The 17,286-nt window shown below is 36.9% G+C and overlaps 1 pseudogene; it reads right to left on the bottom strand.

Annotated features, from left to right (window-relative positions):
* Positions 1-15,525, bottom strand: part of LOC121410804 — a 49,124-nt pseudogene extending 33,599 nt beyond the window's left edge.
* Positions 15,526-17,286: the final 1,761 nt, after the last annotated feature.

Below are 17,286 nucleotides of genomic sequence, written 5' to 3'. Positions count from 1 at the left end.
TGGAGATAGCGAATTGGCAATGCGACAAAGATGTGTGATGTCACTTCTGAACACCTCTCCCCATTACTTTAGTATATATATTTCACTTGAATTGCCTCTTTTATCACATCTATCCATAGATCATGTGTTCTTTCTACATGAGGGCATGTATTACATATTTTTTAAGAATACATCACGGATAAAGAGTTTGTATCATCATTAGAAAAAGCAAAAAGAGACATTTTGAGGGTATTTTATAGTCCACCAAAGGGAAAGTTGTTCATCAGTGACATCACACATCCTTGTTGCATTGCCAATGGGAGGATCTCCATAGCATTAGTGATTGCAATATTCAAATGCTCATAACTTTCTCATTATTTGTCCGATTTTTCTCAAACTTTCTTTATTCTTCTTCTTTGATTTTTCTGTTTCTACACAAGTCTGTTTGTTCTTCATTCCCCTTTAAGTACTTGCTTGATCAACCATGACCTCAATCATGACCTCGATCATGACCTCAATCATAATTGAAAAAATAATCAAATTCTAATTACTTTTAATTCTAGCCTTTATAATTCAAGCATTTGGTACTGCTTAAACAGAGCAAGCCTTGACTTAGACCGTAAGCTTCCACTCTCCGTACAGTAAGCCTACGTCGCAAAATTAAATATCAATTTTCAAAAGCAAAATAACATCTTCATCAAAATATAGGTCTTGGTACACAATTCTGTTTGATTTCTTACCCTTCATATGGGAAACATGTATTTTCTGCTGTAGTCATCTACATGTAGTTACCAACTATACTGTGCTATATATGTGTATATTTTTATATCTACAACTCACTTCTAGTTTCTTCATTCATCTGATCTACTGTACATCGCTTGTACGGTACTATTCTATGGGAATTCTGACGGGTTTCATTGAGGCCTTAAGGGAGAGGTCAATTTCTTCAAACACTACTACCCGGGTACTGCAAAAGATTATTATTCAGATTAAATTATGAACATTGTACCCATGCATATATACTCTGAATGTGGTTGGATTTTTGTTATGTAATGAACAAGTGGAATGCCTCTGGCAGTCTCACCTGCATCACGCGATTCAACATAGCAGCAGTGCTGACTTTGAAAACTACTTTAACTCGCACAAGATGTTCAGTGATACTTGGTTACTCTGATTTCCATGTTTCATGAACTAGACCAAAACACAATACGGAGATAGGATTGGTAATTCAACAAATACCCCAATGTGGCCAAAGTTCATTGACCTCACATGACCTTTGACCTTGATCATGTGACCTGAAACTTGCACAGGATATTCAGTGATACTTGATTACTCTTATGTCCAAGTTTCAAAAGTCAGATCAATAAACTTGCGAAGTTATGATGGTAATTCAACAGATATCCCCATTATGGCAAAAGTTCATTGACCTTTGACCTTGGTCATGTGACCTAAAATGCGCACAGGATGTTCAGTGATACTTGATTACTCTTATGTCCAAGTTTTATGAACTAGACCAGCATACTTTTAAAGTTATGATGGTAATTCAACAAATACCCCCAATTCGGCCAAAATGACCTCTGACCTTAATCATGTGACCTGAAACTTGCACAGGATGTTCAGTGATACTTGATTATTATTATGTCCAAGTTTCATGAATCAGATCCAAAAACTTTTAAAGTTTTGATTGTAATTCAACAGATACCCCCAATCTGCCAAAGTTCATTGACCCTAAATGACCTTTGACCTTGGTCATGTGACGTGAAACTCATGCACGATGTTTGGTGATACTTGTTTAACCTTATGTCCAAGTTTAATGAACTAGGTCCATATATTTTCTAAGTTATGATGACATTTCAAAAACTTATCCTCAGGTTAAGATTTTGATGTTGATTCCCCCAACATGGTCTAAGTTCTTTGACCCTAAATGAATTTTGACCTTGGTCATGTGACATGGAACTCTGATAGGATGTTTAGTAATACTTGATTAACCTTATGGCCAAGTTTCATGAACTAGGTCTATATACTTTCTAAGTTATGATGTCATTTCAAAAACTTAACCTCAGGTTAAGATTTGATGTTGACGCCGCCGCCGTCGGAAAAGCGGCGCCTAGTCTCACTCTGCTATGCAGGTGAGACAAAAATGAGGAATCCATGAGCAGAATTGCCTGTCAAACAACCAAGCAATGGTGAGAATTTGATGTTAGATAACATCGCCATACCCAACAATATTAATATCAAAGCAAGTAAAATCATCTTGGCATAATTACTACATACAACCTATGGGTACTAGGTCCCTCACACTGTGTGCATGTTTGCTAGCTTTCTGTGAAGGAGAAAGTAAAGAAAACCAACAAAAATGTTTGAAATTCCTCAGATGGATTTCAGCTTTCTACTATTCTAGCCTTGATTAAAATGTCTTACCTGAGCCATTGCATGTTGGAATACAGCAGATTGTGATGCAAGGCCATCAATATTAGGAGAAAGAATAGGACCACCATAGCTATTGAGAGAGGGTCGGAGATCATCAACCACAATGAACAGGACATTGGGTCTGCCTGTAAGGTGAAGAAAACATGAAGAATGCCTTATTCAAATTTCCAACAAATAAAGATAAATAGGACTACATACACAAGCTGCAGATTGCAAATTCCATATTCAAGAATTCATCTTTACATGTATTTCGATATTTTGTATTTTAAAAGAAAAGGGCACAAGTTCTATATGTTCCTTGACCTTGAGAATTTGACAAATTAGAAAGTGACATTGGTTTAATTTAATCAGAATAGGAAGTGACAATGGCAATCCCCCCTAATTCAAGGAGGGATCAAAGTCATCAAACCTTGCTTGTTTATTCTTACAAGGGAAAAAAATTTTACACAGCCCACTTCCCCAATTTGAAGGCTCAGATGAAGAGCCGTTAAAGGGACAAGTCTACCCAAACAGAAACTTGATTTGAATAAAAAGAAAAAAATCCAACATGCATTACACTGCAAATTTCATCAAAATTGGATCTAGAATAAGAAAGTTAAGAATATTTTAGAAATTTACTTAATTTCACAAATCAGTTTTATGCACATCCTGGTCAGAATGCAAATGAGGAGGCTGATGACATCATCCACTCACTATTTTTTTGTATTTATATGAAATATTCTCATTTTTACCTCATGGTCAAGTGAAACAACTATTAATTCCTCTCAGAACATGTGGAATAAGCACTGTTTAATACTACAGTATAAGGCTCAGTCAAGTTGGTCCTTATTGTCAAATCTGTAAAAAATGAAATATTGTAGAATTCAAACAATAAAAAACAAAAGATAGTGAGGGACATCATCGACTGTCTCATAATTTGCTGGTCACCGAGTTGAGCAAATCACTGTTTGTTTAAAATATGTGAAAGTTTAAAACGTTATAACTTTCTTATTTTACATAATCCAATTTGGTGAAATTTTCAGCACTGTGCTAGTTTTTTTTTTTCTATTTATTCAAATCATCATTTTGCTGGGATGGGCTTGACCTTTAATATTAAACATTAGATGCTACCTCTACTGTGCTGACTTTGAAAACTACTATAAAACAACTATTTACAAAAAACACCATTCATATAATACAATACTACATTCATTGACATTAAATGACATTTGACATTGATCATGCGACCGTAGACTTGTCAGTGATACTCGATTACCCCTAAGGCTTAACCCCTATATCCACATTTTATAAATTATATCCACTTTTTATAAACTATGAAAGTTATGACAGCAATCTAATAATTACCTCCAAAATACCCAAAGTTTAATAACCGTTAACAACCTTTGACTTTGGTCAAGTGACCTGAAACTCAAATGAGACATCAATGATACTTGATTACTCTTATATCCAAGTTTCATAAATCAGATCCATAAACTTTCAAAGTTATGATGGTAATTCAACAGATACCCCCAACTTGGCCAAAGTTCATAGACCTTAAAAAAAGGTCAACTTCAGTGACACTTAATTATTCTTATGTCCAAATTTCACGAATCAGATCCATAAACTTTCAAAGTTATGATGGTAATTCAACAGATATCCCCAACATGGCCTAAGTTCATTGACCCTACATGACCTTTGACCTTGGCCATGTGACCTTAAACTCATTCAAGATGTTCAGTAATACTTGATTAATCTTATGGCCAAGTTTCATGAACTAGGTCTAAGTTATGTTGTCATTTCCAAAACTTGACCGTCGGTTAAGATTTGGTGTTGACGCCGCTGGTGGAAAAGTGGCGCCTATAGTCTCATACCCCTTGCTGATAAGCTCACTCGGCATGTGCATTCAGAATTAGAACGAATGAAAAGAAAATTGTAAACATTGCTTCTTTCCGATTACAAAGTTAAAAAATATATTACATTACAGTGTTGTAGTCAAGGCTCAAAATCCTCAAGGCCAAGGCCAATGCGCTAGCTAGCAACTCAAAGCCAAGGCTTGGAAGTTCAAGGCCAAGGCCGAGTGTCAAGGAACTACAACACTGTTACATTAACATATTCTAAAAATATTAGAAGCAAAACAAAAAATCAAAGTATTCTGATAAATATTTCAAGCGCATTTTCAGCATGTAAACTAGCGCTTTTATAATAGATATTGTTAGTGAACAAAAAAATTGTATGTTCAAGGGTGGCTAAATGTTGAAGGCCACGCTTTATGAGCGATTCAATTATTCCATAGAGATTTAACACAGCGTGGCCTTCAACATTTAGCCACAGAAATAATACCCTGCAAAATCTCATTTCAGGGAGAAAAAAAGACCTCTGACGTCATTAAAGAGGAGAAGTTCTCCGGTCACCTTTAATACTGGATGTTTCACTGGCGAACTTCACCGGGGAAACAGTTTCTCCAGCGAAGTTCTCTAGAGGTGGATACATGTAAGTCCGCCGGCAAAGTTCTCTTGTGTACCTTTCATACTGGGCACTTTCCCCTTCGCTGGCGAAGTTCACCGCGGAAAAGCGCACTATGAAAGGGGTATCACTCTGCTTCACAAGTGAGACAAAAATGATATCTTCATTTAAGAGAAGATATGAGTTCATGACAATTTTTTTCTTGAAGTCAAGTTTTTTTTTTATTAGTAGAGGTGCTGGTCTAAAATTGAATTGTCCCAGAAAACAAAGATATCCTCATAAACCAAGACAAATCCTGTCTTGATAAATTGAGACTTTCCTTGTTTATGGTTATGGGGACAGTTTTTCTTTTCCACTTTAAGTTACCCTGTGGGACATAAGCAGCAATTTCAGGGATTGCGAAATAGATTCAGTAACCCCAATACCTTCCACTAGTCCACCATCTAACAACTTGCCGTCTTCCATAATCTTGTAATGAAACCTGATACATTGATAGGCTAGGCAATGGTACTAGATTTGTGCTGTACATAAGTTATGTGCCAAAAAAGCCAACAGGGGAGTTGGCCTAAAATTTTCTTGCTATATTTTGAGTGAACAATGTACATGTAGTTAAACTTAGCAACATCTTCACAATTTCTGGCAGCCAAGTTGAATATCTAGTATGGATGTGGCATGTTTCCAAGGCTACTCTCAGCGGCTCAAACAGTCCTACATGTAGGTCAGCATAAAGACTTTAAAATGCCTATTTTAGCCACTATCCCACACATGGATAGACCATACGCTTCGCCGTTTCGGTTATAGGTTGTTCCACTGAACTCTGTTGGCTCCACTCACCAATTACAGAGACCAAAGTTGTATTGATCTGTGGCCCTACAGGGCAGGGTGACCAGACTTCACAAAATGAAATACGGGACAATCGACCAAGCACACTGCACGAGCGAATCGACCATCCCAGGTCTTAGTATTATTAATCAACAAAGAAGGCTACACAATATGTGTTTATAGACTTGTGAAAAACAAAAGTCAAGAAAAGGGAGGGAGGGTGAATGAAAGAATGAAGGAAAGACAGAAATGAAAGAAAAAATATGATTTGAGAGGATAGGAAAAACATGAAGGGGAAAATGAAGGGGAAAATATAAAGTTAGAATAATTAAACGGATGAAAGAATTAAAAATAAAAATTAAAAAACGTTTCCGTCATTCTTTGAAATGAATACAGAAGGAAAGAAAGGAAGGGAAGATGAAAGACAGAACAAACTTTTGAAAAGAGAGAAAGGAAAAAAGGGAAAGAAAAAGGAAGAAAAAAACGAATGAATTCAGGAAATAAAAATGTTTCCTTAATTCTTTGAAAGAAAGTAAGAAGGAAAACAGGAGGAGAGAATGAAAAAAAAAAACAAAATAATGGAAGAAGAGAAAAAACAAACAGAAAAAGGAGATGAAGGGAGGTCAAAGAAAAGTTTTAGACTAGACCAATTCTGGGAAAAAAGGCCTATACAGTGCGTATCAAAAAAAAGTTTACACTTTGAAAAAATCCTGTAAAATTATACATTTGTAATATCCTGAAGTTTTTTCCACTTTTTAACATTGGTACAGATCCATTTGAGCAAATGACAATATAACCATCGAAAAATATTTCCGCTTGAATGAGCACCACTTACTTTTTAAAAAGTTAGTGAAAAATGATTTGCGCAGAACTTTGAAATACTCATGCGAATTAAAGCTAGTAAAATTGATTTGAAGATATCTTTTACCTTTTTTGACTTGTTTCCTTGCCCAAAACACTTCAAAGACTACATTTGGCCCCACCCCATTTCCCCACACACCGAGGCTACCGTGACGATATTTGCTTTACACCAAGCTGTGATTTACATGGACCGGCTTAAGCTTGATTTTTATTTTTTAGTCATTGCTAAAGGCGCTGTCACACCTTGGCGTTTTAGACAGCGTATGCCCGACGTATCAAAATTTCTCTAAAACGTCGGCATACGCTGGACTTTGTTGTTTTTTTTTTTCAACTCTGGGCGTATACTTAGCGTATTCATAACGAGTTGGACGTACACATAACGTATTAGTAACTTATATCGAACGCTTCGTTAACTTATAAGTAACGTATTCCAACGAATGCTTAGCGTATTGCTGGCGTACACAACTTATGCCCTACGATAGCCTAACTTAAGGCGCTGTCACACCTTGGCGTTTTAGACAGCGTATGCCCGACGTATGAGGAATTTGGCGAATACGCTGGCGTACGTCGAATACGTTATGGGTAAGTTTTGCATACGTTAAGAGTACGCTAAAACACGCTGGTATACGTCGTCATACGGCGAGGTCGTCGAAAAATTTTGTGCAAGCACAAAATTTTTCGACGTATGCCAGCGTATGGCTCATACGTCCCGCACACGCGGGCCATAAGTTGTAGGCAAGTTACGCGATCACAAAACTTACTGAACGTGTTTATAACTTACAGCTACCGTATAATGGCGTATTGACAACGTTTATAGGAATTGGTATATAAAGGTGGGGTTCACAGGAGTTTTCTTCGGCATGGCGGTGGTGTTGATACGGTGATGTATCGTGCGGTTATGATTTGAATAGTCGAGGGCAGCCTTTTTATAGGCTATGACACGTGTTCGTCAGCGATACGCTGCCGCGCGCTATGCGTAAGTTAGGCTATCGTAGGGCATAAGTTGTGGACGCCAGCAATACGCTAAGCATTCGTTGGAATACGTTACTTATAAGTTAACGAAGCGTTCGATATAAGTTACTAATACGTTATGTATACGTCCAACTCGTTATGAATACGCTAAGTATACGCCCAGAGTTGAAAAAAAAAAATCAAAGTTCAGCGTATGCCGACGTTTTAGAGAAATTTTGATACGTCGGGCATACGCTGTCTAAAACGCCAAGGTGTGACACCACCTTTACGCATAGCGCGCGGCAGCGTATCGCTGACGAACATGTGTCGTAGCCTAAAAAAATGCTGCCGCTCGACTATTCAAATCATAACCGCACGATACATCACCGTATCAACACCACCGCCATGCCGAAGAAAACTCCTGTGAACCCCACCTTTATATACCAATTCCTATAAACGTTGTCAATACGCCATTATACGGTACCTGTAAGTTATAAACACGTTCAGTAAGTTTTGTGGTCGTCCGAGCACGTCTTCATACGTACCAGCGTGTTTTAGCGTACTCTTAACGTATGCAAAACTTACCCGTAACGTATTCGACGTACGCCAGCGTATTCGCCAAATTCCTCATACGTCGGGCATACGCTGTCTAAAACGCCAAGGTGTGACAGCGCCTTTAGCTTGGGAAAAGTGTGGAGAAACAGTTATTAAATGAAAAATGAAATGTACACCCACTGTCAATGATAAAAACTTAGTGAAAAAATGCTGGAGATGTCTGATATAAACTTTTGTTAAACATTGTGCTTACTAAGTGTTTAAATTTCAATTTGGGTGGTAAATTGTTACAAAATGCTTGAATGTATCCGTATTATTTCAATTGACTATAAAAAGTACATGGGAAGCATATGAGAAATGTTTCGCATGGTGAGTTTGAGGCTGTTCTCACTACGTTCCTAACACTAGTTTACTGGAAACTAGTTCAGTGGGAACGGTCAAAGCGGTCTTGGAAGCGATCTTCCAAACCAGTTTGGAAAACCACCTCGCGATGTAGTTTTCAAGATCGCTTTGCCTCGTTAAAGTGGTTTTAGCGTAAGTGAGGACACAACCGTTCTTCGGGAAGCGATCTTCGCACATTTTGAGCGCGCTACTCCACACAACAGGTGTAGAATGCCTATGCTGCGGTTTCGAATTTCGCGCGAAATGTCTCACCCCACTGAGAGCGTTTCCATAGCAACAAGAGCGCTTTACGTGAAGTGATTTTGAAAACCACTTTCGTGTGATCAAGTGAGAATGCTAGCAAAGCGATCTTCCAAAGTGGTTTCCTGAATCGGTTTCCAGTAAACTAGTTTTAGAAAGCGTAATGAGAACGGCCTCTTAGATTTCGCCCTTTCCCCCTTGACACAGCGTAAAACAGGCATTTCTGCGCAAACAGACTTCTGCGAGCTTTACAAAAATGGACAGTGCTCACTCAAGTGTAACATTCCGACAAAACTTTTACTTTCATTGGATAGATGAGACCCAAACCCAAGATTACATGTGAAAAAATGACCCTCATGTTGTATATTTTTTAATTCCCAGGGCTTTTTCAAAGTGTAAACTTTTTTTGATACGCGCTGTATAAACTTTAAGAAGCATTTAGGGGTAAAAGTTGGAAACCGGACTATTTCACACAATTCAAATATGCTGAATCTGATAAGATCGGTTCCCAAGCTAATTTCTCATGTTTTGACCACCTAATTTGCATAAACAAAATGGCTGCCAAATTGACAATTCAGAATATTATTTCGACAATGTTCTTTAATTATATTTGCTTTCACAGACATAAATACTGCAAAATCCTGCATACATACGTGTACCTTTCTGGAAAATTTATTTTTGCTTGTGGCTAATAAATTATGCAAATTTATGCAAATTTTGGATCATTATGCTATAATTTGATAATTTCAGCTCAAATGTTAATATTTTTGGTACAAATAGCATTTGCATCATTACAAATAATTGTACGACCCTAAGAATATAATATCACATTGAATAATGATTTTTTATTTCTCATGTATTTCGTACCTTTTTTGTACATGTTTGTTATGGGATCTGTCAAGGTATTGATTATCACTGGAAGAAAATAATCAGCTTCAATGATTTAATTATGTAATCACTTTTTTACATTTTTTATTTGTATATATCCATGGGCATAAACAGATGCACCCACTCCCACACCCACATCTGCATAAGGTAAATTTATGCAGGGAGTGCCTTCCCGTTTAAAAGCACACTGGTGGAGATCCAACGAATTTCAAGAACCGATTAGTATTCAAGCAAGTGTCACTATTAATTGCTTATTTTTTTTAATTATAAAATGGTATCTTGAATTATGATATCAATCAATTTCATATTTACCATTTCAGATGATGAATTATAAAATTTGGATCATAACAGTACTGTAATTCTCAACTCCTAATAGTCAATCAGTTGCATTTAATATCCTTTGGAGTAGTTATGTTCCCCTACTGACAGAATCTGATCACACATACATGTATATGTATTTAATGTGTTTTTCTTTAGCAAAATGAAGTGAAATCAGTCTGCTGAAATGAGATGTCCTGTGTGTTTCTCCATTATGCTTGTCAAATAGTCCCAATTAAAAAAAAATCTCAGAAATGAATCCGCATATATAAACAATCTATTATCTCATTTTACCTATCAATTAGACCGTTTTCCATGTTTTATAAGCCAGACTGTGATGTCCTTAAGTTCCACAACTAATAAGTCTCTGCATATCCTTTCAATAACAAATTTTGATCATTGGACTTCATTAACAGATTACTTGTGCATCTCCATAATATATCTTTTCCAATGCAGTACTGCACCTGTCCTATCAAGGTTTGTCGCTTCATCCAACTTAGAGGCATCCAGCTTCCCCCAGCTTGATATACACCTTCACCTTCGTGGTGTTGAATGATCAATGTCAGCTCGATTTGTTGTTCCATATTTCATTCATTGGGCAGCCTCATATTATAAAAGTCATCTCTTATTGTTGAAATCAAATCAATTTAGTACAAGTATTCTGCGGAGGCAGTTCGTATCGAAGTCATCGTGTTTGTGTTCTTGAGATATGTCCGATTCTCATGTCACAGATCCACAGAGAAACATAAACTTTTGTCTTGAGAGAGAATCTGCTGTCTGACCAGATCTTGTTTCAGGTGTTAAAATGCTCGGAGTGCACCTTTTTAATACCGCAGTGAATCATGTAATGTCCCTGGCTTTGGACATTCATCAAACTTCTAATATTCACACATCTTCATATCTTCATAAGATAGACTATTTATAATTGATAAGGAAGATATCTTTCAGAGGATGGTGGGTACCTGACATGTTTTGCGTTCCTGTAGGTGATTATTAATCCACTTCTTTTGATCGGTATTAAACTCGACAGCATGCAGTTAGCTTACAAAGCTCTGATAGGCATGCGAGTCTGATATATCACCATGAAAGTCTAGGTCGAGAATTTTCTTCTATTGTAGAGCCAGGATATCTCTTTCGATGAGGAAAACAGTTGCCTAAGTTATGTTTGACTTGTCAACCGGTTTTGATACCACTGAACATGTGATTCTTTTTGGAAGACTGACAGTCTGTTTTGGAACTGATGATTCTGCACTCCAATGGCTTTCCTCTTACCTTGCCAACAGAGCTGTATGAAGCTGTATTCATCACTGGTGTGCAGTATCCTGTGACTACCCTTTGCTAAGGAGTTCTTTGCGAGTCTGTCCTTGGTCCCTTACGCTTCAAGCTGTACATCACTCCTCTTGGCTCTATAATGTGGCTTCATGCTCTTGGTATATGCTTCTATGCTGATGTCATCCAGCTGTACACCTCAATTTTGATCCAAAAGTTAAAGATACAGAGGTTCGTGCAGCTGCTGTTGTTGGTGCTGCCATTGAGGATTCGATTTTGGATGAAGGTCAACTTCCTGGAGCTTAACGATAAAAAGCGAAGTATCTTGTTCTGTCATCTCCATATGTATACGCGTAATTATTATGACTACAACTCCAGTCTTAATAGTTGAGGAAGCTATCTCCAGTATGCAAGGCTAGAACTCTTGGCGTAGTCTTTGATAGAACAATGAGCATGAAAAATGCACCTCAGATGTCTGCCAATCTGCATATTACCAGCTCCACAATATTGCTGAGATCAGACCTTGTCTTACATGAGGTGGTGCAGAAAATATCATCCATGACCGGATAACGTCTAGAGTGGACTTCTGCAACTGTCTACATGCTGGTTTACCCCGTGGTTTACCTTCATCAGGCATCCCTAGCACTTTTTAACCATAGGACGCAGTGTGAAAATTTGTTCTGCATTGGGCAGTGACTGGGCTGGAAGCCTCCTCATTTCGCCCATGTTTTTACCATGGAGCTAATCAGTGTTTAGCTCCATGTTTTTATCATTTCCTCTTCTGTATTCAGTATCGTTTGTCAAAGAATCTTCCAAGGCAAGGATTGGATAGACGCTGTGGTTTTCAGTTATCACTTTGACGGTTGACTTGGGGAAAATGTATCGTTGCCAAATAAATTAATAAATCGGTAATGACCAAAAAATTAGTAAGTGATCCAGTAATACAGACCCTTTGCATTAATAACAAATTGTTCTTTGGTTAACTGCCATGATTGTAATTCTGACGGAGCTGAATCAAATGATATAATTTTGCTATACAAGGATGTTAACAATGTACTGATACTTATATCAGATTGATAAACTACACTGCTTAAGTCGTACATTTATTTGATTATTAGATCTGTTATAAAACATTATGATATTTCTTTTTCAAGAAATTTAATTTCAGCATGATTACAGGTTTTCCAACTCCTAAACTGTTCTTTTCGTACGGTTCATTGAATTTGGTAATTGGCATGATTATAGGATAGGCATCAAAGTGTTTTTATATTGGGCATATCTACTATACCTTGTAAGTATATTACTTTCTATATACAGGTATGTGTGGGAGCATACATGTGTGTGTATTTGTTCCTGAGTACAATTAACATTTGTGGCAAAAGAAAATTATCAAATGATTCAATCATTGAAGCTTAATATTTGTCTGCCATTGATATTAGTTTTTTAAAGATCTCATGTCAAAGCAAATGGCAAAAAATACAGAAACATAAAGAAATATCAAAGAAGGATAAAATACATATAAAAATTGACTTAAATATTATATTTAAGGGCCAAACAATTATCATAATGATACAAATGCTATTTGCACCCCAAATAATAAACTTTTTAGGTGTAATTATCAAAATATAGCATAATATATCAAAATATGCATAAATTTGCATAATTAATGAGCCAAAAAGAGAAATAACAAATTTTCCCGAATGGTACAAATTTTCCCGAATGGTATGCAGGATTTTGCAGTATCCATGTCGATGAAAGCGACTATTATAAAAGAACATTGTAGAAATAGGTTTTAAATGGTCAATTTGGCAGCCATTTTGTTTATGCAAATTAGGTGGTCAAGACATGAAAAATTCTCCAAAAGTTACATTGGTTGCCAATCCGAAAGTGTATAGAATTTAAAATATTTCTTCTCACTTGGAAAGTGTTTAATGGTTTGGCACCAAAATATCTACAAGACCTTGTCACGCCTTATGCACCAGCTAGAAGCCTGAGATCATCACACCAGCAACTTCTTAAGACTCCCAAGACACGTGTAGCATATGGTGCATGAGCTTTCTCTGCCTCAGCACTTTCTCTCTGGAATAATTTGCCATTAAATTTAAGAATTATACAATCACTGGAGACCTTTAAATCCAAACTGAAATCTTATCTTTTCTAACAGTATTAGTTATTGGCACTTTGACACTCATCCAAACTTTCTCATTCTTTCTTTTCTTGTGCGCCTCGGAATAGAATATTTCTAGATAGATGGCGCTATATAAATGCCTATTATTATTATTATTATTAAAATTGGCTTGGGAACCGGTCTTATCAGATTCAGCACATTCAAATTAGGTGAAATAGACCGGTTCCCAACTTTTACCCCCAAATGCTCCTTGAATTCAAATTCTCCCAATATTGGTCTTGTCTATTTAAGGAAAGAAAGAATGATGGAAATGAAAAAAAATTAAAATGAAATTGAAATAAGAGAAAGAAGGAAATACAGGATGTCTGGTCACCTGCTACAGGGACTCAATGGCTATATGCTCGGATAAACCAGGGAAGTGGGAGTTGCGCAAAAGCCAAAGTAAGTCAGTTTTTTTTGTCCTTTTATTTTTTTACCCCGTTTTGGAGCACTTCAGACAAATACAGAATAATAATCTTCATTTTGGTCCAGTTCTTCTTAAATATATTTTTATGAAATAAAAACCTTTATATTCAAAGTTTTTAAATTCTAGGTATGCTAAAGTGAATAAACAGAAAATCCAAGATCGCCGCCAGCAGCCATTTAGGATTTTCGCGTATATCTAAAATTTCTCAATGCTGACAGAGCTCTAGCATATAGATTCTTCAAATAGAAGGTCTCACCAATCAAAATCAGTTAAAAAATAAACTATGACATTCCAATGCCATCTTGCCCCCCCCCCATCAGGGTTTGGCTGCCGGACAAATGTAGTGACGTATTTGTATCTGAGACTGGGCATCTGTATCTGTGTGTCTCATGCATTTATTAAAATACTCTATTTATACCTTCGGCCTTCCTCGGCCGACATTAAAATTGCTGCTACAGTACAGTAAACATTATTTAAAACATCTTAAAGCTAACCAATGAAATTAAAGAAAATAGAAGAACCCGACTGAAATGTAGTAATCCAATTCATATTATATAAATCAATGAGGAATAAGATGAAGGTGATAAAAGATGTTATTATGTAATATAATGGCATCAGAAACTAAGGAGTCAGGTCACTCAGGTGAGGAATGAAATAAGTGGAACACCTGAATAGAGAAGGAATGAAGATGAAAAAAGAGAACCAGAGGAAAAGAAACGAATCTGGAGAAACTAGAACTAGGATGAATAAAAAGTGAATATAATCAAACTCAAATAACCTAAGTTCAGACTGCAAGGGCAGTGCAGAGATGCCAAGTTCAAAGACCAGCTATGCGTGAGATTTTCTGAGAATATGAGTGAGATCACAGACATTGTGTACAATGTATATGGAGATAGGCTGTGATAGTTGCGTGAGACAGAGATTTGAGGGGATGAACAAGAGTCCATAATGCGTGAGACTTGGTAGCTCTGGCAGTGCTGAAAAGAAATGCAAATGAACTCAAGTTTAGACGGAACAAAAATATACAACAGCTGAAGAAAACACAAGTTAAAGAAAATGAACAAAGCAGGAAAATGACAAAAAAACCCATCCTACATTATCTAGATTTCTTGTGTGCCATGCCGCAGGATTGCTCAGGGGCCGATTGCACGAAAGGGTCTTTCCAAGGACCGTCTTTCATGTCGCCCATCTTTTATCATACGCTATAAGCGGGGTGTTTCTGAAATTCATGATAAAGAATAAGATTCGTTAGCTGGCTTTTAGATGAAATTTTATACAATTTCATGATATATCACATCATTTTTTAAACAAATATTTTGTTTATTTTGACGGACGAATGAAATATGTTTGCAGATGATTTATTTAAAATGCGTTTCACATGGCGCATCATAAAAGATGGGCGACACGAAAGACGGTCCTTGGCCTTGCAAAGACCCTTTCATGCAATCGGCCCCAGATAACTTGCCTTGAAACTGACGTGAGCTGTGTCCCGCGGATGTGTGAGTGTGAGACTTCGCCAGGCCTTTGATCTTGGATCGAGACTGAGACTCAGTGGATGCCTTGGAATTTGATGCCGAAACTAGCGATAGAGAGAGCATGATCAAAAGGCAAAACTTCAGCCACATTCTGTCTCTGAGCTTCAAAACCGCGTAACAAGTAGTAGTATCATTCATTGCTACAGTATCCTTGGTTTAATTAACTAGGCCTCAGAGTATTAAGATGTAGGGCCTATCCCTGAAGTTCTGAACTCAAGTGCGGTCAACAGTTAGACCGCCCATCTGACTCACTGATCTCTCCCTTATCTGGATGGGAACAATAACGCTGATTGGCCTATTCCGTGTTGAAGCACCGGAAGTTGGTACCTCCGCACGCCGAGTTCCCCCAAAAAAGCCAAAATCGGAGTAGAGTCTGGTTCACGACAATAGTATCAATCTTAATTATACTTACCAGATCAACTCTTATAACAGCACTTTTCAATGTGAATTTATACCTAATACAAAGTTTAAGATGTCGTCCTGTGCCACGTATAATTGCACTTATCGTGACGACCGTGGAAACAGAGAAAAGGGGATTACTTTTCACAGATAAGACAAGCTGGTGAACTGCATAGTTGTAGACTTTATGTAGTCCCATGTGCTCAAATACATGTGTGGTAATTCTAAATTACCAGAGCAAGTTTCCAAAACTCTAAAACTCCAGGGGGGGGGGGGGGGTAATCGATTGTTGTGATTTCTCTGGAAGCGTGATGAATTTAAACCATGATTCAAATAAATATTCAGTTTATTAATATTCACAAATGTCACCAAGTTTTATGAGTAATCAGTCATGTTTGGACAGAAGAATATCACGAGACACGAAAATACTGACCGTGTAGCCTGTATTCTGAAATTTGACTTAAGTTAAAACTGAAAATCTGCCGTTTCGGAAGAGTTAAAAAAAAAATTGGCGAAGCATAGATCCTGACCGAAATAGACTGATTTTGGGGAAAAGGACTGGATCTACAAGGTATTCTGAAAATTATTTTATCTTTTATTTGTGAAAGGATAATAAAATTTACAAGCTATAGAGGTACATGTACGGTAGGACTAGGACTTTAGGGGGCTTATGTGATATTTCTCTGTCAACAATAGATCGAATTATTTTTTCCAAGAACTCATTTTTTAAACAAAAGTATGTAAAAAAGACATTAAGCTACAGAGACGGATTTACAGACTTCAGAAATTTCACAGAACTTAATTATTTTGAGATGCCGAATGTCTTCAAAGAAAAAAATGTCTCGGTGGAGCAAAGAAAAGGGGGGTTATCAACCAGAAATTTAGGGGGTGACGCAAGAAAAATAACCTGACAAGCAAAAAAAAGGTTATCAACCCAAAATTTAGGGAGGGATGCAAAACAAAAGAAATAATCTGACAAGCATCAAAAAAAGGATATCAACCAGAATTTTAGGGCTGACCGTCACAATGATTTTAGGGGGGTCCACCTGAATTTAGGGGGGATGCAGGAAAAAAAATTACAAGCAAAAAGAACAAAAAAAAGTCAAAATAAATTTTAGGGGTCTATCCCCCACCTAAAATAAAGGGGGACAGGACCCCCCACTCCCCCCGCTTCCGCTGCCTATATGAACAAACTGGGTAGAGGATAATTGAAGAGGGTCGATCGATGTGACAGAAGGAGAGAGAGAGAGAGAAGGTCAAGTCCAACTCAGAAAAATATTGATTTGAATCAATATAGAGAAAAATCAGACAAGCACAATGCTGAAAATTTCATTAAAATCGGATGTAAAATAAGAAAGTTATGACATTTCAAAGTTTCGCTTATTTAAAAAAAAATTGTGATATGAACAAGTCAGTTACATTCAAATTGAGAGAGTCGATGATATTACTCACTCACTATTTCTTTTGTTTTTTATAGTTTGAACTATACAATATTTCAATTTTACGAATTTGACGATTATAGGACCTCCTTGCCTGAAGCACAAAATGTTAAAATAATGGAATACCAACCGAGATGTGCATATAACTGTTAAGTGAAATGA

Source organism: Lytechinus variegatus, chromosome 1 (genome assembly GCF_018143015.1).
Source record: "Lytechinus variegatus isolate NC3 chromosome 1, Lvar_3.0, whole genome shotgun sequence".
Lineage (NCBI taxonomy): Eukaryota > Metazoa > Echinodermata > Echinoidea > Temnopleuroida > Toxopneustidae > Lytechinus > Lytechinus variegatus.
The sequence above is the reverse complement of the archived record's forward strand: the minus strand, read 5'-3'. Positions and strand labels throughout refer to the sequence as shown.